Source organism: Coregonus lavaretus, assembly GCF_964263955.1.
Source record: "Coregonus lavaretus genome assembly, contig: HAP1_SCAFFOLD_271, whole genome shotgun sequence".
Taxonomy (NCBI): domain Eukaryota; kingdom Metazoa; phylum Chordata; class Actinopteri; order Salmoniformes; family Salmonidae; genus Coregonus; species Coregonus lavaretus.
In genome coordinates, this window is record NW_028157817.1 from 279173 (window position 1) to 304684 (window position 25512).

Sequence of the window (25512 nt, forward strand, 5' to 3'; positions counted from 1 at the left end):
TAACAACAAGCTACACTGTGGAACGTGTGTACGGCCTAGGCTATCGGTGCGTCTTTTTTTTAATGGAGCACACTCATACAAACTGTCATTAAACTGTTGTTTTATTAAAATGTCGAATGTAGTTGAGAAGCGCGGTTTGGCTGGTCATGTTTCGGAGGACGCACGACTCGACCTTCGCTTCTCCGGAGCCCTTGGGGAGTTGCAGCGATGAGACAAGATCGTAATCACGGAATTGGGGAGAAAAAGGGAGAAAATTACAAAAGAAATTACCAAATGTCGAATGTAATGGCTATCCTTTTTAGCGTATGTAGATCATTGTATAAATAAAAAGAGGCCTATTTTTTTTAAATCTAAAAAATAAATAGTCTCCCAAGTAGTCTAATTGAATACCAACTGCCGTTCTGACTTTTGAATAACTGTGCCCATCCCTAGTAGGCTACATTTGTCTGGCAACAATCCTAATCCTATATTTCAGCACTATTCTTGACAACATTGCATGGTCTTAAGCAAATAAAACATAACTTTTCAGGAACATATGTACAGTTCTGTAAACACAGAAATATGCAGTAATCTTTTCCTCAGACATGGTCCAGTATTTCCCCCTCAGTCACTCTTGTTAACACGTTGTTTCCCTCAAGATGGCAGCAATGCAGAGACTTATCTAACAAGGATCCCATTACATTTCTCAAGATGGCAGTGCAGAAATGTCTCTAGTTATTTCTAAAGCTGGATGACAGAGACTGCGTCTCAAATGGCATCCTATTCCCTATATAGTCCACTATTCTTGACCAGGGCCCATGGATCCACATTATGTTAACATATTTAAGAAAACGTGTAGAGCTGGTTAGATTCAATAGGTTCAATAATAGGACACTGTGTTGCAACATTGCTTTGACAAAGGACTTGCTTAGAAACAAATACAGTTTTGAAGGAAATTAACCTGCTGTCCTCAACCTTCCTTTACAATTGCAGTTTTACAATCCTAAGACTGAGCACCTTCAGTGGTCCAGACAATTATTGAAAGATTGGTTAGAGCGCCAGCACACCACAACTATCAGGTTCAATAATAGCTTGAGTTACTCTCGATGATTTTCTGCTGCAGCCTCATTTTGAGTTCAGAGACAAGGGCTGAGCTGACAGGGATTCTAGTAGTCTCAGAGCTGATGTTGCTGTCTCTGCTGGTGCTCTTGGAAGCCAGGGCCCCAGAGACGGTGGGCACTGCTGCCCGGGGCCTCTCACTGGGCCTGGGGTTGGAAGATGGAAGGGGGCAGGATGGAGGGGGCAGGCAGGGGGCTCTGGGGGGCAGAGGCTTGGGCTTTGACCTGGAGCACCGGGGTCTGCCGTTTTTGTTGGGGTTGATGCTGACACTCCCTGCTTCCGGGTCGTCTACAACGGTCTTGTTCAACAGGTCATTTCCACCGCCTCCACTGAACGGTACGTTAAACGTCCACGGCTTGCGGTCCTTTGGTGGTCTCCGTCTGATGATGATGCGACGTGCCGGCATTATCCTGTTGGACTTTGTGTTGCGCAAGAACATAGCCGTGGATATCAAGACAGTGACCCCTACCAATATGCTAATGACACCAGCGACCATGCCTAGAGCCTTCATTGGGTTGTCCCTACTTTGCAATAAAAAGGCTGCCATAGGCCCCTTGAGTTGAGTCTGTAAAAGAGCAAAAAATATCATACTTTTAATCACGCCCATCCACGGGGCTAGATCATCAAACGTTTTAAACGTTCACCATTTTGGTCCAAAGCATGCAGGCAAGCAGCGAGGTCAGAGGTCAGACATGCGCCAAGCACTGACAGAGGAGCCCCAGACAGACAACATCTCTATAACATTCGCAGCATGACGACTGCGGGTAGTAAATGGTGGTCTACTTTAGGCTGTGCAATTTGGGACTATGCACACTGGTGGTAGTTGTCGGGAGTATGTCTGGCAGTGCGGTGGGTGCATCAGAACGGTTTGTTCTTTTTGTTCACGAGCAGTGACATGTTTCTGATGAGGATTGTGTTGTGGATTAACTTCCTGTGACAGGATCCTAAAGCACTACGTTCATTGCTACTGGGTCTTTGGTTTGAGTGTATTATTTACATGGATATGAAAAATGAAATGAAAAATAGAGATTACTCTGTTCTTCTGACAAAGGGATTAACCCAAACTCAAGACACTGGTTTGAAATGAAATGACTTAATCTTTGTTACTTCAGTATAGTCAAACTGTTTAAAATATGCTCTAGATTACTATAAAATAAGTACTACATACTATAATGGTAGAATTATAATTTGACAACATAATCAAAACAGTATACATAAAAGTACATAAAAATACATTTCTAGGAGTAGAAAAACATCTCCCAATCAAAATATAAAAGATGGATATGAAATAACTATTATTTTTTGGTATAATATTATATTGTGTATGATATATCTTTGTTTATTTTATTTATTTAACCTTTATTTAAACAGCTAAGTTAGTTATGAAAAAAATATTATTTACAATGACGGCCTGTCGAAAAACTTTGTGTGTACTCATTTACTGTTCCTTTATAATGTACTCGAGTACTCTCCTTTATAATGTGCTCCAGTACTCTCCTTTATAATGTACTCGAGTACTCTCCTTTATAATGTACTCCAGTACTCTCCTTTATAATGTACTCCAGTACTCTCCTTCATAATGTGCTCCAGTACTCTCCTTTATAATGTGCTCCAGTACTCTCCTTTATAATGTGCTCCAGTACTCTCCTTTATAATGTGCTCCAGTACTCTCCTTTATAATGTGCTCCAATACTCTCCTTTATAATGTACTCCAGTACTCTCCTTTATAATGTAGTCCAGTACTCTCCTTTATAACGTACTCCAGTACTCTCCTTCATAATGTGCTCCAGTACTCTCCTTTATAATGTACTCAAGTACTCTCCTTTATAATGTGCTCCAGTATGTAGTTCTGTCCTTGAGCTGTTCTTGTCTATTAATGTTATGTATTAAGTCATGTTTCATGTGGACACCAGGAAGAGTAGCTGCTGCCTTCGCAACAGCTATTGGGGATCCCAATAAAATACCAATACAAGAATCCAATAGAAAAATCCTATCCTTTATAATGTGCTCCAGTACTCTTTTACAGACAAAGCAGTAAAATAAAAATGATATTGTTTTTAAAAATGGATCATAAAGTAATGTCTTGCAGACATAATAAGGTGATATATAAAACGTAGTCTGTATAGTCCAGCGGGATGAGTCTCATGATCATTTGGGCCTTCGGATAACTCTGATGAAACTGGCCTGGGGGTTGACGCGAGCTTTCTTCACTGTTCTACAGTACAAGGTAGTGGATATACAGATTGTTAGTAAGATGGTGAAGCTGACTATGGCCAAAAAAAGTCCAACAACATTTGATGGGCGCTTGATGAGGTTTAGGAAGTTTGCAATTATTCGAGCTTTGATCTGAAAAGCACAATACGACACAGAAGACAACAGAGATAATATTCTACTATTCTATTCTTCTCGAATATGATGTCAAATATGTAGGGTTTAGTTAAATAATTTATAGGAAAGTAAGCTTTAAAATTAATGTAATCAATTAATGCAAATTTAGAAACGAAAATACACTTAATGAGTATGTGATTTTTTTTTTACATTATAAAAACAAACAAAACATAAACAATTGAAATACCACTTTCTTTATGTTTTTATTGGAGGAGAGTTTGAGTGATGTAAAATATCACTTAACAGGCTTGACAGAGCTAATGCTGCTGGCATTAATAGTTCACCCAAATTACAAAATGGCACATTGGTTTCCTTACCCTGTAAGCAGCCTATGGACAAGGTATGACAGCAATCCATGCATTGGCTTAGTTTCCCTGGCACTGTTTCCAAATGCTAACGTTTGAGCATTTGTGGCACAAATCCCATTCAAGTCATGGTACCGATATTAGCATTTTTCACTCATCATGTGAAACTAAGCCAACGCATGGATTGCTGTCATACCTTGTCCATAGACTGCTTACAGGGTAAGGAAACCAATGTGCCATTTTGTAATTTGGGTAAACTATCCCTTTAAGGTTAGAAGTCTATGCTAAAGGTTTGAGTTAGAAGTCTATTGTAAGGGTTTGGGTTAGTTAAGGTTAGGGAACTTAGGTTTAAATTCTTACCACAGTGATACTACAGCGTTAGTGAGCATTAGGGTTAGGTTAAGGTTAAGGTTAAGGGTAAGCATTAGGGTTACGTTAAGGTTAAGGGTAAGCATTAGGGTTAGGTTAAGGTTAAGGGTAAGCATTAGGGTTAGAAAGTTAGCGTCAGGGTTGGGAAATTAGGCAGTTCGGATTAGAGTTAGGTTAGGGTTATTACTCTACGGTTAAGGTCAGGAAACATTAAACCTACCGCTTCAGTGATGTCGATCTTGACCACGGCGGTAGTGCTGAAGGACGGAGACCCTCTGTCCCGGGCCTGGACCACCAGAGACCACCTGCAGTCCTTCTGCTCGGTGATGTTCTGCACTATCTCCATGGACTTGATGTAGGACTTCAGCTTGATCTCTCCCGTCTCCGCGTTGATGTCGAAGATGTTGTCAGGTTCAGCTTGCATAATGGAATACTCGATGACGTTATTGGGCGACTCTGCATCGGCATCTATTGCCTGAATGGAAGAACGAAAAAGCAGCAAAATCAAACACATTAGTTACTTTAAAATTGCTCTATACTGGAGCAGTTGTGGATACGCTCACATTTCAGGTAATTATAATCCAACAAAAGCAAACATTCAATGTACAATGTTTACTAGGGGTGTAATGATTCATGTATGGGACCGAACCGATGGGCCAGTGAACTGTCACAGGTTTAAAGCTTATTTCCTGCAATCCTACACATTCTGTCGTGGGTTGCATAGAACATTTTGCCGTCTTAAAGTACATTTTCTTACAATTCTATACATTTTGCCATGTCTAACGTGTATTGTTATATTTGAGTGACTCAAACATTACAACAAAATCTATGGGCTAAAAAACCTAGCTAAAAAACTTTAGCTGACATGGGTAGTTGATCTGGACATTTCTGACAAGTTATAAACAGCTCTCTAAGGTCTGCAATGACTGACATGACAAGAGGAATACTGATGATGCACTAACCAATTTTGAAATGGCACCTTGTGCGTTCTACTATTACAACTTTCAAGAGTAAGTTGAAAGCCGGACTGAGTACCTTTAAAAAAATAAAATAACGACGCCCCCCCCCCCCCCGCCGACCCCTGCCCTAGGGTATACCACTACACACGACATGGCTTCTCTACATACCTCTACTTTAGGGATCTGTAAAGTGCTATCTTATCGCTACTGTATATACCTCTACTTTAGGGATCTGTAAAGTGCCATCTTATCGCTACTGTATATACCTCTACTTTAGGGATCTGTAAAGTGCCATCTTATCGCTACTGTATATACCTCTACTTTAGGGATCTGTAAAGTGCTATCTTATCGCTACTGTACATACCGCTACTTTAGGGATCTGTAAAGTGCTATCTTATCTTATCGCTACTGTATATACCTCTACTTTAGGGATCTGTAAAGTGCCATCTTATCGCTACTGTATATACCTCTACTTTAGGGATCTGTAAAGTGCTATCTTATCGCTACTGTATATACCTCTACTTTAGGGATCTGTAAAGTGCCATCTTATCGCTACTGTATATACCTCTACTTTAGGGATCTGTAAAGTGCTATCTTATCGCTACTGTACATACCTCTACTTTAGGGATCTGTAAAGTGCTATCTTATCGCTACTGTACATACCTCTACCCTAACAGGTGCACCGATGATCATGGTCCTCTCCACAAGGCTGTCATCGAACTCTGGAACATGGTCGTTGACGTCCAGGACAGTGACAAACACCTCCGCCAGGCTGTACTTCCCCTCTGTGTCCTCTGCCTTCACGTAGAAGTTGTACTTGGACTTGACCTCAGCGTCCAGAGTGGCCCAGGCCTGGGTGTAGATGATGCCTGAGGACGGGTGGATGAGAAACCTGGAAAACACAACAGAAAGTGTATTAGCGGTATATTGACAGTGTATTAGCGGTATATTGACAGTGTATTAGCGGTATATTGACAGTATATTAGCGGTATATTGACAGTATATTAGCGGTATATTGACAGTATATTAGCGGTATATTGACAGTATATTAGCGGTATATTGACAGTATATTAGCAGTATATTGACAGTATATTGGCAGATTATTAGCAGTATATTGAGAGTATGTTGGCAGTATATTGACAGTATACTGGAAGTATATTGGCAGTATATTGGCAGTATACTCTTAGCACTTTTTTTTCTATCTAGAACCTAAAAGGGTTCTTTGGCTGTCCCCATAAGAGAACCCTTTGAATAACCCTTTTTAGTTCCAGGTAAAACCCTTTTGAGTTCCATGTAGAACCCTTTCCACAGAGGGTTCTACATGGAACCCAAAATAGTTCTACCTGGAACCAACAGGGGTTCTACCTGGAACCAAAAGGGGTTTTCCTATGGGGACAGACGAAGAACCCTTTTTTCTAAGAGTATATATTAGCAGTATATTGGCAGTATGTTAGCAGTATATTGGCTGCATGTTAGCAGTATATTGGCTGTATGTTAGCAGTATATTGGCTGTATGTTAGCAGTATATTGGCAGTATGTTAGCAGTATATTAGCAGTATATTAGCAGTTATGTAACAGTCAAGGTTATGCACTATATGTACTGTGCGTTACAGTTTAATCTTGGATTAAAACTCATGGGGAAAATATGTCAAGACCCGTGTTCCAGGATGCTGGATCAAGTTTTCTGTACAATCACAAAGGTTGTTTTTTGTCCAGTACACATTTTTAAAGTCCAATATTATGTTAAAGCAGCACATATTCAGCCATTTTCCAACATTTTCTTTTTACAACTTATTCCGTGTGAAAATTAACAAATGCAAAGCAAACTGTTAACTTTCACACATTTATAAACGGCAAGCAAAACTGGAAGATAACTTGACACTTATTTTTTTCAATGTACTGCCTGTATTGCAGCCTGCCTGCCTTGCTTGCTTTCCATAGCAGAGCTCCAGCTGTCACATTGCATGTTAATTGGCCCTCTCTACACGAGACATCCAGGCCTGGCAGGCTATTTCTTACCCTACATCCAATTACGAGATTAACCAGTCAGTATCTTGCCGCCATCTTAGAGTAAGCTGTTACAGGAGAGAGGAGAGGAGCTACAAGCAGAGCCAACCCAATATACTGGAATACTGGCTGCTCCCATCTTCCAATCAAAGGGGAAGAATCTGAGTTGAGAGATGGTTGACCTGAGCAGGATTAGTTAATCCAAGTCAAACTCATTCATTCTTAGCCACAATAATCATGGCCGGCAGGTGATGGAATGGCATGAAAAAGATTCATCTTTCTGAGACTGATCAGTCAGGAGGAGGCTGGTTCATCTGATAGTGACAGTTGTTGTTATGCCTGGGTGGAGTGGAGTAGGCTCAACTAAACACTGTTTACACACCTTTTTTATTTTGCACAAGCGTTTTCACACCTATTGCGGAAAAGGGCATAGAAAATATAGGGGGCTGTACTTTATTCACTGCAAACGGCGATCAGCATTTACCCACTTTTTTTTAACCATTACATCACTGTTGCTGAGCGATTGGGATGTTATGTAATTATCCAATATAAAGAGCCAGCAGGTTACCCCACGTCTGTCCTAACACATAATCAGACATTCAAAATAATTATATTGCATAAGTGATCATTTCTGCCCATATTGGTCTGTTCAACTGGCTCCACACCAACAGAGGAAGTGATTTTATACAAATCATCATGTCCAACAATCATTGGTATTGGCAGGAGTCTGTTGTACTTACAAATCAGATCCAGATCCATAGATGGAGTACTTGACTTCACCCCAAAGGCCAGAGTCTGGATCATTGGCCTGGAATGCAATAAAGAGAAAGGGAGTTAGAACACTGGAACAGAACATAGAGGAGAGGAGAGGAGTTAGAATGTTGGTAGAATGCTGGAACGGAACATAGAGGAGAGGAGAGGAGTTAGAATGTTGGTAGAATGCTGGAACGGAACATAGAGGAGAGGAGAGGAGTTAGAATGTTGGTAGAATGCTGGAACGGAACATAGAGGAGAGGAGAGGAGTTAGAATGTTGGTAGAATGCTGGAACGGAACATAGAGGAGAGGAGAGGAGTTAGAATGTTGGTAGAATGCTGGAACGGAACATAGAGGAGAGGAGAGGAGTTAGAATGTTGGTAGAATGCTGGAACGGAACATAGAGGAGAGGATAGAAGTTAGAATGTTGGTAGAATGCTGGAACGGAACATAGAGGAGAGGATAGAAGTTAGAATGTTGGTAGAATGCTGGAACGGAACATAGAGGAGAGGATAGAAGTTAGAATGTTGGTAGAATGCTGGAACGGAACAGAGGAGAGGATATAAGTTAAAATGTTAGAGGAGTTAGAATGTTGGAACGGAACATAGAGGAGAGGAGTTAGAATGTTGGAACGGAACAGAGTTGGAACGAAACACAGAGGAGAGTTAGAATGTTGGAACGGAACATAGAGGAGTTAGAATGTTGGAACGGAACATAGAGGAGAGGAGTTAGAATGTTGGAACAAAACAGAGTTGGAACGAAACACAGAGGAGAGTTAGAATGTTGGAACGGAACAGAGGAGTTAGAATGTTGGAACGGAACAGAGGAGTTAGAATGTTGGAACTGAACAGAGGAGTTAGAATGTTGGAACGGAACAGAGGAGTTAGAATGTTGGAACGGAACATAGAGGAGAGGAGTTAGAATGTTGGAACAAAACAGAGTTGGAACGAAACACAGAGGAGAGTTAGAATGTTGGAACGGAACATAGAGGAGTTAGAATGTTGGAACGGAACAGAGGAGTTAGAATGTTGGAACCTATGCACATCAAGTTCATAAGCATGTCAGGGCTCTTTAAAAATAATGCCATCACACAGGAAATAAACTCCAATAGTATATAACAATATTATTCATAATAATAATAACAATTTCCACATTCATATTTATATTATTAACAACTAATTTTTTGGTTGACAATATTGTTGAGTAGGGAGTCCATTGGGACACAACTCCTGAATGAAGGTCATCCAATGACTATCCATTAGCTGATTGGAACAGTCTGAGGATAACCCACTAGGGAGGATCAGCTAAAACAGACTGAACAATGTGGGATTTCACCCCAGCAGGGGCTGTCTACTAAGCTCATATTCCCTGGGGTGAATAGCACACAGCCACACCACAGGGACAACACAGCCACACCACAGGGACACCACAGCCACACCACAGGGACACCACAGGGACAATACAGGGTAAAGGCCAATATGATTAACCCTAAAGGATTGTTTCCTCTCACCAACTCTGATTCCTGCTAAACATTTCCTACTAGTAGTGTACCAGTATAAATACTAGTAGTGTACCAGTATAAATACTAGTAGTGTACCAGTATAAATACTAGTAGTGTACCAGTATAAATACTAGTAGTATGGAAGCAGATTCATCCTACAAGAAATACAGATACATAAAATGGATATTGGAGTATTGTTTTTTTCAATATTAGTGTTGTTTTAATACTTTTATTTGCATTTCTTTTGTCATGAATCTGGTTCCATAGTTGAGTACTGTATGGAGAAAGTCCATCCTATAAGTATTACCTCTCTCCTGGCAAAATATCACATTCTGTGTAAATCTCTCAAACTGGAAATCCCCTGCTTCCTCTTAGCTTCCAATTACCAATAACCATTAATATCCATCTATCGGTGGATTATTTTGGGGAGATTACGTAATCATATTTTGGTGCCAGTGGTGTTTGAGTAGAGTTCAATAATCCAGATGTACTCACAGTGACAGACACAACGTTGGAACCTCCGGGGGAGTTCTCCGGGATACGCGTTATGTAATACTCTGAGGTGAACCTGGGAGTGTTGTCGTTGGTGTCCAAAAGATGAATCACGATATCAGCCGTCGCACTGAACCTCTCAGGGGTGTCAATCTCCACAGCCAGTAACTGTGGTTGGGGAAAAATGCATGTTAAATCCATAAAATACTCCCTGCTATTCTTGCTGTTGTGCTGTAGTAAAAATATAATTAAAGGAATGAGCATTGGTGCCTGCAATGCCAGAGTTGTGGGTTGGATTCCCATTGGGGTCAAAAATACAAAATATATGGAAGCACTACTGTAAGTCACTTTGGATTTAAAAAAGTCTGCTAAATTATTATTATATTAAGTAAGTTATAGGTTATTACTGTATAATTACCATTGTAATTTCTTACTGTACAATTACCATTGTTATTTCTTAGTAAATACCTAGTAATTTCTGTACCATAAAAATTCAGAAAAACCAAATCCCTTTTTAGGATCAAATGTTTGTTATTCCAGTTTGTCATTAATGCAGCTGAAAATGGGCTGAAATACCTTGTATGTTAAGGATTTGCCTTTTTCATAGTCGATGGCAGCAGAGTCTTCAACGATGATGGTGACCTGTGCTTCATTGAGGACCGTCTGGGGCACCACTCTGAGTACACGACCAGGCCCCACCAATCTCAATTTAAATTTAGCATTCGCCCCCTGTCAGAGAAAACACACACACCTACATGAGTCTGCCATCGATGACAACATTCATGGCAAATACCAGGACCTATGACCTCTTGTTCAACAACAGTAACTTTAATCTATCGTATGGGCTGAGGGGGGGAAAAAAACTGTCAATGGATACAATTATTATGTAATGTAAAACAATGCAGTCAAGAAATGTGGGAACAATGACATACTGAGGATAATGACGGTCCTTTTAATCTAAATTAACTGTTGACATTCCTGGGATGCGTAATAGTATTATTCGCTAAATGGGGGGGGATTAAGATATTATTTCTAAAATGGGGTTACATAATGTCACATACTGTTTTTGGGGGATTAATGAAAGCATCCTTTATGAAATGTAGATTTTTAGGGCCAAACATCCCATAATATGCCAACGCCTTCAGAAATCAACCGGATTTAAAACACAAATGGATTGTAGCGCCATATTCATCGTTAGATCTATCAGTACCTTAGTATCAGTCAAGTCTTTAGAGTTTGGGCTTACACACATTTTTAGAACACAGGCTCAAGGCCTATAACGAAGCATAAGGAGTGGTTTAGGACACAAGCTCAAGGCCTATAACGAAGCATAAGGAGTGGTTTAGGACACAGGCTCAAGGCCTATAACGAAGCATAAGGAGTGGTTTAGGACACAGGCTCAAGGCCTATAACGAAGCATAAGGAGTGGTTTAGGACACAGGTTCAAGGCCTATAACGAAGCATAAGGAGTGGTTTAGGACACAGGCTCAAGGCCTATAACGAAGCATAAGGAGTGGTTTAGGACACAGGTTCAAGGCCTATAACGAAGCATAAGGAGTGGTTTAGGACACAGGCTCAAGGCCTATAACAAAGCATAAGGAGTGGTTTAGGACACATGTTCAAGGCCTATAACGAAGCATAAGGAGTGGTTTAGGACACAGGCTCAAGGCCTATAACGAAGCATAAGGAGTGGTTTAGGACACAGGCTCAAGGCCTATAACGAAGCATAAGGAGTGGTTTAGGACACATGTTCAAGGCATATAACGAAGCATAAGGAGTGGTTTAGGACACAGGTTCAAGGCCTATAACGAAGCATAAGGAGTGGTTTAGGACACATGTTCAAGGCCTATAACGAAGCATAAGGAGTGGTTTAGGACACAGGTTCAAGGCCTATAACGAAGCATAAGGAGTGGTTTAGGACACATGTTCAAGGCCTATAACGAAGCATACAGAGTGGTTTAGGACACATGTTCAAGGCCTATAACGAAGCATACGAAGTGGTTTCCATGAGAGTACAAGAGGGGAAATAGAGAAGGAATGGCTCTGGCTGTATCCCAACTGTTACCCTATTTCACTGATCAAAGGTCGTGCACTATATAGGGAATATGGTGCGATTTGGGAAACGGACTGCCTTCCAGTACCTGATCAGAGTCGTTGACCGTTATCTTCAGCCCCCTGAGGATCTCCCCCTCTGAAGGGTGCTCATGCATGGTCACCTCAAACTGGCTCTGGGGTCCGTTCTCTCCGTAGAAGGTAGGAGGGTGGTTGTTGAGGTCCACCACTCGAACAGTCACCACAGTCATGGTATAGTAGTCCAACAGCTCCTCACTAGGCCCCAGCTCAGTGGCCTGAGAGAGAGAGACAGACAGAGAGACAGAGAGACAGACAGACAGACAGACAGAGAGAGAGAGAGAGAGAGAGAGAGAGAGAGAGAGAGAGAGAGAGAGAGAGAGAGAGAGAGAGAGAGAGAGAGAGAGAGAGAGAGAGAGAGAGAGAGAGAGAGAGAGAGAGAGAGAGAGAGAGAGAGAGAGAGAGAGAGAGAGAGAGAGAGAGAGAGAGAGAGAGAGAGAAGAGAGAGAGAGAGAGAGAGGTCAGACAATAAAACATATGCACTAAACATGTAATAACAGGATAGAAAGGTGTTATTACCTTGACTTTGATTTCATAAAATTCATTCCTCAGCGTGACTGGATAAGCTGTTAGGCTGATACAACCACTTGTGCTATTGATGGTGAAGGCACCCTCACTACCTGAAGAGGAGAACAGGAAGGACTTCATCATAGTATGTGAATCATGACATATACAGAAAATCACAAATATCTGTGAAACTGTAAACAAACACACGCTCAACTGTTGACAATGATAGGTTATTATCAGTTTGTGAAGAAATAGCTTGGTAGTGTGTGCGTGTGTGTTTATAACTTACCATTGGTAATGGAATAATGAATAGGATTAGGGTTTCCTTCATCTCCATCTTTGGCAAACACAGTGGAAATTTCAGAACCCTGCAAATACACATTATAAATCATAAAGAAATGGCATGCAAAAGTTCCCAAAGTTCCAAAAATGTAATCTTACAGCTTTCAAAACAGGGTTATGTTTTAAAGACCAGATGATCATCACAGGCTGTGTTGTGCTTACAGGAACCGAGACCTCGTAGACATAGCCAAAGTAGGAGTTCCAATGAAGGATGGAGGGGTGTCTTGGGCGTCGAGGACGTTGATGGTTATGGTGGCCGTAGATGTCAACACCTGGGCCTTACCTTTATACTGTCCACCTCCATCCTGATGACAACAGAAGGGACATGTTAGACATTGGACGACGACACATGATAAATAATTTTCTGACTGATTTATTTAGTGCTAAAAACATTGTGAAACAACAGTACTGTTTGCATAAGTTAACACTCTACGTGTGAAGGATATGACGCTGCTTGCTTAGCGAGGAGTACCACCTCCTCCATCGTGCTAATGAAAAAGGCCTTCTTCAATTGTGCAAGGAGCGACACTTCAGGCTGAGGAGTTAGTGTCACAGATCCCCATCTGCTACATTTGTGAATTTCATCAGCTTTCTATTTGTGTGTGAACTTCTTAATCTTGCTCCCGTGAAAATACACTCAACGTACAGTAAGGGCCTAAACAACATGCTCCTTTACACGAGACAATTAGTCAATCAACTGCCATGGTGTGGGATCAAGGGCCGAGACCGAGACGTAGTGCGGCCTTAGGTAATCAGGGCTTACCCTCCCCAAGAGCTTAGAGACGGACCCAGGGATGGAGGACAGGACCCTCCCCCTGAGGCGTAAAGACAGAGACGGAGGAGGGACCCCCAGCCCTTCACCCTCCCCTAGGGCTCAGAGAACAGGACAGAGATGCAGTAGAAGAAAAGCTTCCCTCCCCTAGGGCTCAGAGAACAGGACAGAGATGCAGTAGAAGAAAAGCTTCCCTCCCCTCGGGCTCAGAGAACAGGACAGAGATGCAGTAGAAGAAAAGCTTCCCTCCCCTAGGGCTCAGAGAACAGGACAGAGATGCAGTAGAAGAAAAGCTTCCCTCCCCTCGGGCTCAGAGAACAGGACAGAGACACAAGAAAAGCTTCCCTCCCCTAGGGCTCAGAGAACAGGACATAGATGCAGTAGAAGAAAAGCTTCCCTCCCCTAGGGCTCAGAGAAGAGGACAGAGACACAAGAAAAGCTTCCCTCCCCTAGGGCTCAGAGAACAGGACAGAGATGTAGTAGAAGAAAAGCTTCCCTCCCCTAGAGAAGAGGACAGAGACACAAGAAAAGCTTCCCTCCCCTAGGGCTCAGAGAACAGGACAGAGATGCAGTAGAAGAAAAGCTTCCCTCCCCTAGGGCTCAGAGAAGAGGACAGAGACACAAGAAAAGCTTCCCTCCCCTAGGGCTCAGAGAACAGGACAGAGATACAGTAGAAGAAAAGCTTCCCTCCCCCAGGGCTCAGAGAAGATGACAGAGACACAGTAGAAGAAAAGCTTCCCTCCCCAGAGAGACAGGGGCGGAATAGAGAGAGCTGACCCTCCCTCTGAGGCCCAGAGACGGGGCCAGGGCCAGAAGGGATCAGCAGCCCCAGACCAGACAGAGATGACACATTGGGATGACACATAGGGCTGACACATAGGGATGACACATAGGGCTGACACATTGGGATGACACATAGGGATGACACATTGGGATGACACATAGGGCTGACACATTGGGCTGACACATTGGGATGACACATTGGGATGACACATTGGGCGGACACATAGGGATGACACATAGGGATGACACATAGGGATGACACATAGGGATGACACATTGGGATGACACATTGGGATGACACATTGGGATGACACATAGGGATGACACATAGGGATGATAACATTGGGCTGACACATTGGGCTGACACATAGGGATGACACATTGCTGTTTGGGGTTTTAGGCTGGGTATCTGTAAAGCACTTTGTGACAACTGCTGATGTAAAAAGGGCTTAATAAAAAATACATTTGATTGATGGGTTGATTGACACATAGCTAGCCGGCGTCTAACCTTGGCAACCACCGTCACAAAGTGTAATGCTGTGGTCTCAAAGTCGAGCGTCTCGCCTGGTTTGATCCGCAGGACCCCACTGTGGCCGTCGATGGTGAACTTGGTAGTAGGGGTGCCCTGTGAACAGACACAGGGCCATCTTTAAACCCTTCATTATGATGATGTATACTGAGATCTAGACTTAGATCTAACTAATCGCACTCTCCATTCAATGCAGTTTTTACTTCAATGACATTTGAAATACAACCAATACCCCATCACACATCAAATCCAGACCTAAAGATGGCTACAACATTATATTTCAGCCTTTCAACTGTTTTCTACTGTTGTTCTTTCAGATGTCTAGAATCATCAGGGTGGTTTAGACTCTAGAATCATCAGGGTGGTTTAGACTCTAGAATCATCAGGGTGGTTTAGACTCTAGAATCTGCTTTGTGAATCTCCCAGTCGACATATGAACGGTGCCAACTACGGTTTGCTTGCTGATGGCCAAAAGCAACCCTAAGCTTCTGCTTAGTCCTCAATACCTTGCTGAAATGTAATTGAAATGTAATCCACTAAAGTAACACAATTTCCTGCCTCCACTCCAGTGTAAAATGAATGGTTCTCTCTCCATGGATGGTTTCTGTCCTGTGTTGATTAAAGACCGTACCATTCATCTACAGTATGACAATGGATCCTCCATATACAGTCGTGGTCAAAAGTTTTGAGAATGACAAAAGTATTGGTCTTCACAAAGTTTGCTGCTTCAGTGTTTTTAGATATTTTTGTTAGATGTTACTATGGCATACTGAAGTATAATTACAAGCATTCCATAAGTGGCAAAGGCTTTTATTGACAATTACATTAAGTTTATGCAAAGAGTCAATATTTGCAGTGTTGCCCCTTCTTTTTCAAGACCTCTGCAATCCGCCCTGGCATGCTGTCAATTAACTTCTGGGCCACATCCTGACTGATGGCAGCCCATTCTTGCATAATCAACGCTTGGAGTTTGTCAGAATTTGTGGGGTTTTGTTTGTCCACCCGCCACTTGAGGATTGACCACAAGTTCTCAATGGGATTAAGGTCTGGGGAGTTTCCTGGCCATGGACCCAAAATGTTGATGTTTTGTTCCCCGAGCCACTTAGTTATCACTTTTGCCTTATGGCAAGGTGCTCCATCATGCTGGAAAAGGCATTGTTCGTCACCAAACTGTTATTGGATGGTTGGGAGAAGTTGCTCTCGGAGGATGTGTTGGTACCATTCTTTATTCATGGCTGTGTTCTTAGGCACAATTGTGAGTGATCCCACTCCCTTGGCTGAGAAGCAACCCCACACATTAATGGTTTCAGGATGCTTTACTGTTGGCATGACACAGGACTGATGGTAGCGCTCACCTTGTCTTCTCCGGACAAGCTTTTTTCCAGATGCCCCAAACAATCGGAAAGGGGATTCATCAGAGAAAATTACTTTACCCCAGTCCTCAGCAGTCCAATCCCAGTACCTTTTGCAGAATATCAGTCTGTCCCTGATGTTTTTCCTGGAGAGAAGTGGCTTCCTCGCTGCCCTTCTTGACACCAGGCCATCCTCCAAAAGTCCTCGCCTCACTGTGCGTGCAGATGCACTCACACCTGCCTGCTGCCATTCCTGAGCAAGCTCTGCACTGGTGGTGCCCCGATCCCGCAGCTGAATCAACTTTAGGAGACGGTCCTGGCGCTTGCTGGACTTTCTTGGGCGCCCTGAAGCCTTCTTCACAACAATTGAACTTCTCTCCTTGAAGTTCTTGATGATCCGAAAAATGGTTGATTTAGGTGCAATCTTAATAGCAGCAATATCCTTGCCTGTGAAGCCCTTTTTGTGCAAAGCAATGATGACGGCACGTGTTTCCTTGCAGGTAACCATGGTTAACAGAGGAAGAACAATGATTTCAAGCACCACCCTCCTTTTAAAGCTTCCAGTCTGTTATTCTAACTCAATCAGCATGACAGAGTGATCTCCAGCCTTGTCCTCGTCAACACTCTCACCTGTGTTAACGAGAAAATCACTGACATGATGTCAGCTGGTCCTTTTGTGGCAGGGCTGAAATGCAGTGGAAATGTTTTTTGGGGGATTAAGTTCATTTTCATGGCAAACAGGGACTTTGCAATTAATCGCAATTCATCTGATCACTCTTCATAACATTCTGGAGTATATGCAAATTTCCATCATAAAAACCGAGGTAGCAGACTTTGTGAAAATTAATATTTGTGTCATTCTCAAAACGTTTGACCCCGACTGTAGACTGTATAACATTAGATCTAACCCTGAAACCTCTGGTAGACCAGGACTGTATTCATTAGGGCACACGTAGCAAAAATATGCTAAAAATTGATATTGTTTCAGTCCATGTTCTTCTTCTTTAGTGTCCAATGAAGCAGACCCAGGGGTGTGGACGTTGTTTACCTGTACGTAGTAGGTGACACTGCCTCCAGAGCCCATGTCTTTATCCACAGCTTGCACTCTGTAAATGCTGCTTCCAGCTGCAGTGTCCTGCAGATGACAAAAACATTGATGACATTCGACATTTAAATATAACATATTGCCTGTGCACTTATCTAGTACATATCTGCTAGACTTTAATAACGGTGTCTTTACTTGCCGGCATGTCAGACAGGCCCCTGGGGTAGTGAAGCCCTATTATATCTAAAGACATGATACCAATATTGACATCTCTGTCAGTATCTTTTAACATTATCTCTAAAGACATTAAACCAATGACAGAGCTGTCTTTATGGTGATCAGGATTTAACACTGACCTCGGGGACGTCTACGGTGAAAGGCAGGTTCTGAAACTCTGGTTGCTCATCATTGACATCGGTGACAAACACCCGAATCGTCTCGACAACCTAAAAGAAGGAACAAACAGATGACATCACAACAACCTAGCTGAGAAGCCAGGTGTTATTGCGTAAGTGTATAGGCCTATACATGTGATGCATATGGATTTGCGACTAATGTTGTTGTCAAAGCTCAGCTCACCTTATTCCGACCATCTGTTATGCTAACAAGAGCTGAGATTTCACCTTGTTTCTGACAAAACAAAGAACATGTTAACAGCGCTCTAAACAGCACATCCGTTACTGGGGGTAATGATAATCTCTGGTGACAGACGGCAGATTTGGTTCTGGGTTCCTGAGATTACCAGAGATAGTGTTCTCAAGCCTCACTGCATTACACTCACCTCTCTGTCTAATTCCTGAATGAGAGTTATGTTTCCTGACTTGGGGTCCACTCTCAGGTATTCTCTGGTGCCCTTCTCAAAGGTCAGGCCAAACCTCACGGCATCCCCCTCTGGGTCGGTACCGTTTAGGGTATATACCTGTGTTCCTGTAAGGTTAGAGACAGAGATAGCACCTGCTTATGAATGTGTTATGAATGCTTATGAATGTGTTATGAATGCTTATCAATGTGTTATGAAGTCTTTATGTAGGTACTCTTCAAATAATAAAGTGTTACCGAATTTGGTTATAACATTGCCTATCAAATACATGGAACAAGATCCAAGATGGCGTAGCAGTGCAGTCATGTTCTCTGTTGTGTGTCCGTGTAAATAGCCTGTTTTTTGTATTTCCCTATCACACTTTTCATCCTTCTACTAAATATACTTTCCTGCAACCCGCCTCACTCAATGTGGAACGGATTCTATTATTGACTTACCTTTTATCTAGAATCTCCAGTTGAAACTAGCTAGCCAGCTAACTTGCTATTAGCCACCGTTAGCAGTTTTCACCCAGAACATCAGATTTTCTGCCGGAATAACTGAATCACTGGACATTAACACCGGATCGCAACTAGCTAGCCGCAACCGAATGGATGTTGCTGTTGGCTAATCACCACTGCCCCCGAAGCAAACACCAGTTAGCCTTGAGCTAGCCTCGAGCCAGGCCCATATCCCGGCTATCTACCTCTCTGTCTACCGGACGGGAGTAGCCAGCTAACTAGCTACTTGCTATTAGCCACCGTTAGCGGTTTTTCACCATTGTCCGTGGCCTGCACTACCTACCAGCCAGCTCTAGCCTGGACTATTATCGGCCAGTCTGCACCGTCTGCACAGCGCGTTATCGACCCAGAACATATAGTTTTTTCTGCCGGAATCACTGAATCACTGGACCTTTAACATCAGATCATCGCAACTAGCTAGCTGCAACCAAATGGATGTTGTTGGCTAATCAGCCTTGAGCTAGCCTCGAGCCAGGCCCATCTCCCGGCTATCTACCTCTCTGTCAACCGGACGGGCCTTCCTAGTGTTGACACGGAGCCCCGCCGATCCAACACGACTGGTCTGCCGACGAAATCGTCTGATGTGGTTTCAACAGGCTTCCCATTATGACGTCGACCACGAAGATCCATCTGCTAGCCCCGGCCCGCTAGCACACGCAAGCCGTGGCCTCTTGCTTGGTAATGGGTCCGCGGTCAAACGACCACCCCTCATCACTGTCAAACGCTCCCTAAAACACTTTAGCGAGCAGGCCTTTCTAATTGACCTGGCCCGGGTATCCTGGATGGATATTGACCTCGGTCAGTAGAGAATGACTGGTTGTTCTTTAAAAGTGCTTCCTCTCAATCTTAAATAAGCATGCCCCATTCAAAAAATTCAGAACTAAGAACAGATATAGCCCCTGGTTCTCCTCAGACTTGACTGCCCTTGACCAGCACAAAAACATCCTGTGGCGTACTGCATTAGCATCAAACAGCCCCCGCGATATGCAACTTTTCAGGGAAGTCAGGAACCAATATACACAATCAGTTAGGAAAGCAAAGGCTAGCTTTTTCAAACAGAAATTTGCATCCTGTAGCACTAACTCCAAAAAGTTTTGGGACACTGTAAAGTCCATGGAGAATAAGAGCACCTCCCAACTGCCCACTACACTGAGGCTAGGAAACACTGTCACCAACGAAAAATCTACAATAATCGAGAATTTCAACAAGCATTTTGCTATGGCTGGCCATGCTTTCCACCTGGCTACCACTACCCCAGCCACCAGCTCTGCACCCTCCGCTGCAACTTGCCCATGCCCCCCCCCCCCTCCCCCGCTTCTCCTTCACACAAATTCAGACAGCTGATGTTCTGAAAGAGCTGAAAAATCTGGACCCCTACAAATTAGCTGGGCTAGACAATCTGGACCCTTTCTTTCTAAAATTAGCCGCCGAAATTGTCGCAACCCCTATTACTAGCCTGTTCAACCTCTCTTTCGTAACGTCTGAGATCCCCAGAGATTGGAAAGCTGCCGCGGTCATCCCCCTCTTCAAAGGGGGTGACACTCTAGATCCAAACTGTTACAGACCTATATCCATCCTGCCCTGCCTTTCGAAAGTATTTGAAAGTCAAGTTAACAAACAGATCACTGACCATTTCGAATCCTAACGTACCTTCTCCGCTATGCAATCCGGTTTCCGAGCTGGTCATGGGTGCACCTCAGCCACGCTCAAGGTCCTAAATGATATTATAACCGCGATCGATAAAAGACAGTACTGCGCAGCCATCTTCATCAACCTGGCCAAGGCTTTCGACTCTGTCAACCACCGCATTCTTATTGGCAGACTAAATAGCCTTGGTTTCTCTAATGACTGCCTCGCCTGGTTCACCAACTACTTCTCAGATAGAGTTCAATGTGTCAAATCGGAGGGCCTGTTGTCTGGACCTCTGGCCGTCTCTATGGGGTTGCCACAGGGTTCAATTCTCGGGCCGACTCTATTCTCTGTGTATATCAATGATGTCGCTCTTGCTGCTGGTGACGCTCGGATCCACCTCTATGCAGACGACACCATTTTGTATACATCTGGCCCTTCATTGGACACTGTGTTAACAAACCTCCAAACGAGCTTCAATGCCATACAACACTCCTTCCGTAGCCTCCAACTGCTCTTAAATACTAGTAAAACTAAATGCATGCTCTTCAACCGAACGCTGCTTGCACCCGCCCGCCCGACTAGAATCACTACTCTCGGCGGGTCTGACCTAGAGTATGTGGACAACTACAAATACCTAGGTGTCTGGTTAGACTGTAAACTCTCCTTCCAGACTCACATTAAGCATCTCCAATCAAAAGTTAGATCTAGAATCGGCTTCCTATTTCGCAACAAAGCCTCCTTCACTCATGCTGTCAAACATGCCCTCGTAAAACTGACTATCCTACCGATCCTTGACTTCGGCAATGTCATTTACAAAATAGCCTCCAACACTCTACTCAGCAAATTGGATGTAGTCTATCACAGTGCCATCCGTTTTGTCACCAAAGCCCCATATACTACCCACCATTGTGACCTGTACGCTCTTGTTGGCTGGCCCTCACTACATATTCGTCGCCAAACCCACTGGCTCCAGGTCATCTATAAATTACTGCTAGGCAAATCCCCGTCTTTTCTTAGCTCACTTGTCACCATAGCAACACCCTCCTGCAGGTATATCTCACTGGTCATCCCCAAAGCCAACACCTCCTTTGGCCGCCATTCCTTCCAGTTCTCTGCTGCCAATGACTGGAACGAACTGCAAAAATACTACTACCTTGTCCCTATATTGTTATTTATTTTGCTAATTTGCACCCCAGTATCTCTATTTGCACATCATCTTTTGCACATCTATCATTCCAGTGTTAATACGAAATTGTAACTATTTTGCACTATGGCCTATTTATTGCCTTACCTCCATAACTTACTACATTTGCACACACTGTATATATATTTTCTGTATGTTTTTGTTTTACCCCATATGTAACTCTGTGTTGTTGTTGTTTTTATCGCACTGCTTTGCTTTATCTTGGCCAGGTCGCAGTTGTAAATGAGAACTTGTTCTCAACTGGCTTACCTGGTTAAATAAAGGTGAAATAAATTAAATAAAACGTGAAAGGTAACCAATCTCTGCCTCCAGTTGTACAGAAGATAGTGAGGAGAGACTAGCATACAGCACCATTAACCTGATCTAGACATAGTTGTTTAGGAATAGGAATTCTGAGGTATAACTTTCCCAAAAACCTAGGTTTTCCAGAAACCCAGGAATAAGCAGGAAATCATGGGGATCCAACTGGGATTTCTGGAATTTTACTGGAGTGTTGCAACCCGTAGTATTATCTGATTGGTTTTCCTATTGCTGACAGCCACTCCTGCCCCGCTATTGTTTTCCCTGGCTAAGCCTGTTAGTGCCCGTCACCCTCCTCTGCAGGGCTTTATGGTGATAAATCTAAGGCTCAGTGTTGCTCATGTGATCACTGATCAGTCCAGCACAAGCAGACCTGGGTTCAAATACTATTTGAAATCTTTCAAATACTTTCGAGTGTTTGCTCTAGCCTGCATGGAGTGCCAGATGGGCGGGGTTTGCAGTTTTGGGACTATTCTGTTGGTCAATTAAGCTAGGCAAACTCAATGAAGCACACATCGACTATATGAAATGATTACAAATAGTATTTGAACCCAGGTCTGATAATTAGCTACTGTGTAACGCTGCCCTTGAAACACAAAATTCATCACGTTGTGATTTTCTTTTAATTTAGCCACATTATCTACATTATTTCTAAAATCACAAGACATACTGTATATTATTAATTCACAACTTCACTGACTCAACTAATTAATTAAATAATCATCTCATTTATTTAATTGTTTAAAACACTTACCGACAGGTGTGTCTTCTGAGATACTGAAGAGTGCCATATTCCCATTGGTGCTGCTCGGTCCGTTGTCGTAGAAATAGGGTGCGTAGTCCGACATTTGCCCTGGTGGAGAAAAACAAATGAATCAAAATGTAGAGTCAAATGTGTCACTTATAACAAGCAGCGTGTTCACAATCACAAAAAGGTAGATGACAATCTATGGATGACGAGTAAACTCTTCATACAGCACAGAAATGATAACGCATGATGTCATAATCAATTCAATACTTCTAACACCTGTGGTCCTATTTATCTGAATATTCAATTACAATTATTGTACTCACTTCCTGAAACGGCAGGAAAGCAGAGAGAGAAACAAGACAGTTCAATGTCAGAAGAGGTCAAGAAAAGTGTATTATCTTAAGGAAGGTAAAGGAACCCCCAGTGAAGTCCTAATATCATGACAAAGACCAGGACAGAGAAAATAAAGGAAACCTACCCAAAGAGGGAGGAAGAGTAACCAGGAAGACTAAGAGAAAAATAGACTCTCTCTTCTTCTTTTGGTTCTTCATCCTGATGGAGGTGGGAGAAGAAGACGGCTTGTCAGGATCATGCAGGGTGGAGATAGGGGGTAGAGACCAGGGAGAGGGAGTCCAGCTGAGGCTGAGCGGAGTCAGTGTCCTTCTGGAGGTGTCTACAGTACGCAAGGCGGCTCAGCTCAGTGGGAGAGACTGGAGCAGTTTCTCAGTGCAGCCTGGTCTCATAGACTATACGTAACATAGTAAACGTAAATCTGCGAAAAATTGCTATTCGTATTATATCATATGCCTTGTAATTTGTAACATATGATACGAAATGGATGATGGACATCCACAAATTAATACATACCATACGAAACATAAAATACAGTGCATTCGGAAAGTATTCATCAGACCCCTTGACTTTTTCCACATTTTGTTATGTTACAGCCTTATTCTAAAATGGATTCAAAAAACAATTCTCAGTCATCTACACACCATACCCCATAATGACAAAGCAAGAACAGGTTTAGACATTTTTGCTAATATATATATAGCTCTGCTCTGTAAAGTTGGATGGGGAGCGTTGCTGCACAGCTATTTTCAGGTTTCTCCAGAGATGTTCGATCGGGTTCAAGTCCGGACTCTGGCTGGGCCACTCAAGGACATTCAGAGTCTTGTCCGGAAGCCACTCCTGCATTGTCTTGGCTGTGTGCTAAGGGTCGTTGTCCTGTTGGAAGGTGAACCGTCGCCCCAGTCTGAGGTCCTGAGCGCTCTGGAGCAGGTTTTTAATCAAGGATCTCTGTACTTTGCTCAGTTCATCTTTCCCTCGATCCTGATTAGTCTCCAAGTCCCTGCCGCTGAAAAACATCCTCACAGCATGATGCTGCCACCACCATGCTTCATCGTAGGGATGGTATTGGCCAGGTGATGAGCGGTGCCTGGTTTCCTCCAGATGTGACGCTTGGCATTCAGGCCAAAGAGTTCAATCTTGGTTTCATCAGACCAGAGAATCTTGTTTCTCATGGTCTGAGAGTCCTTTAGGTGCCTTTTGGCAAACTCCAAGTGGGCTGTCATGTGCCTTTTACTGAGGAGTGGCTTCCGTCTGGCCACTCTACCATAAAGGCCTGATTGGTGGAGTGCTGCAGAGATGGTTGTCCTTCTGGAAGGTTCTACCATCTCCACAGAGGAACTCTGGAGCTCTGTCAGAGTGACCATCAGGTTCTTGGTCACCTCCCTGACCGAGGCCCTTCTCCTCCGATTGCTCAGTTTGGCAGGGCGGCCAGCTCTAGGAAGAGTCTTGGTGGTTCCAAACTTCTTCCATTTAAGAATGATGGAGGCCACTGTGTTCTTGGGGACCTTCAGTGCAGCAGACAGTTTTTGGTACCCTTCCGCAGATCTGTGCCTCGACACAATCCTGTCTCGGCGCTCTACGGAGAATTCCTTCGACCTCATGGCTTGGTTTTTGCTTTGACATGCATTGTCAACTGTGGAACCTTATATAGACAGGTGTGTGCCTTTCCAAATCATGTCCAATCAATTGAATTTACCACAGGTTGACTCCAATCAAGTTGTAGAAACATCTCAAGGATAATCAATGGAAACAGGATGCAACTGAGCTACATTTCGAGTCTCATAGCAAAGGGTTTCAATACTCATGTAAATAAGGTATTTCTGTTATTTATTTTTAATACATTTGTAAACATTTCTAGAAACCTGTTTTCACTTTGCCATTATGCGGTATTGTGTGTAGATTGATGAGGATTTTTATTTATTTAATCCATTTTAGAATAAGGCTGTAACGTAATAAAATGTGGAAAAAGTCAAGTGGTCTGAACACTTTCCGAATGCACTGTATCATATTAATTGGACTGTCCCGGATTTATGTTTACTGTGTTACGTCTACCCCTGAGTCCAGGTTGCTCAGAGCGGTATTAATCCAGTGACGAATCCTATCCTATCTTCTACTCCTGTACTTCACAGCCACAGCAGACATCTTAGATAGACCTCATCTACTGCTGCTCTCACCCTCAAATATGAGACTGTTCTCCCCACAGAGAGGCTAGGAGATATCTAATATAACAGACTGTTCTCCCCACAGAGAGGCTAGGATATATCTAATGTAACAGACTGTTCTCCCCACAGAGAGGCTAGGAGATATCTAATGTAACAGACTGTTCTCCACAGAGAGTCTAGTGTTTGTGAGGAATATGTTTAATCAACAGCCCTTAAGGGCCTTCTGTGGGCATCTGAGTGCAACTTTAATCTTGTTTAGTCACGTGCCAGAAAGACATTTCACCTAAGCTGCTCTCTCGTGACTGACGTCATCCTTGGCATGCAACTCAAAGGGGACAATCTGCAAGTGCTATATACATTTTTGGACCTAAAATGTATGATATGTTCCCATTGATTCTTGAAGAATATAACTTATAAATGCCCCATGAGCTTAGTTCAACTGTCATACCATTTCAGAAC

General features: G+C 43.0%; 1 pseudogene across 1 annotated transcript; it reads right to left on the bottom strand.

Annotated features, from left to right (window-relative positions):
• Positions 1 to 1060: 1060 nt before the first annotated feature.
• Positions 1061 to 23091, bottom strand: LOC311124890 (cadherin-related family member 1a-like; annotated as a pseudogene). The gene is made up of 17 exons: positions 23019 to 23091; positions 22544 to 22642; positions 18115 to 18260; positions 17913 to 17963; positions 17690 to 17779; positions 17337 to 17423; positions 14916 to 15032; positions 13015 to 13157; positions 12800 to 12878; positions 12523 to 12623; positions 12015 to 12221; positions 10450 to 10602; positions 9877 to 10041; positions 7867 to 7934; positions 5783 to 6011; positions 4381 to 4635; positions 1061 to 1663 (listed from the first exon to the last, which is right to left on the bottom strand). The product of its transcript is annotated as a cadherin-related family member 1a-like (transcript).
• Between the last annotated feature and the right edge of the window lie 2421 nt (positions 23092 to 25512).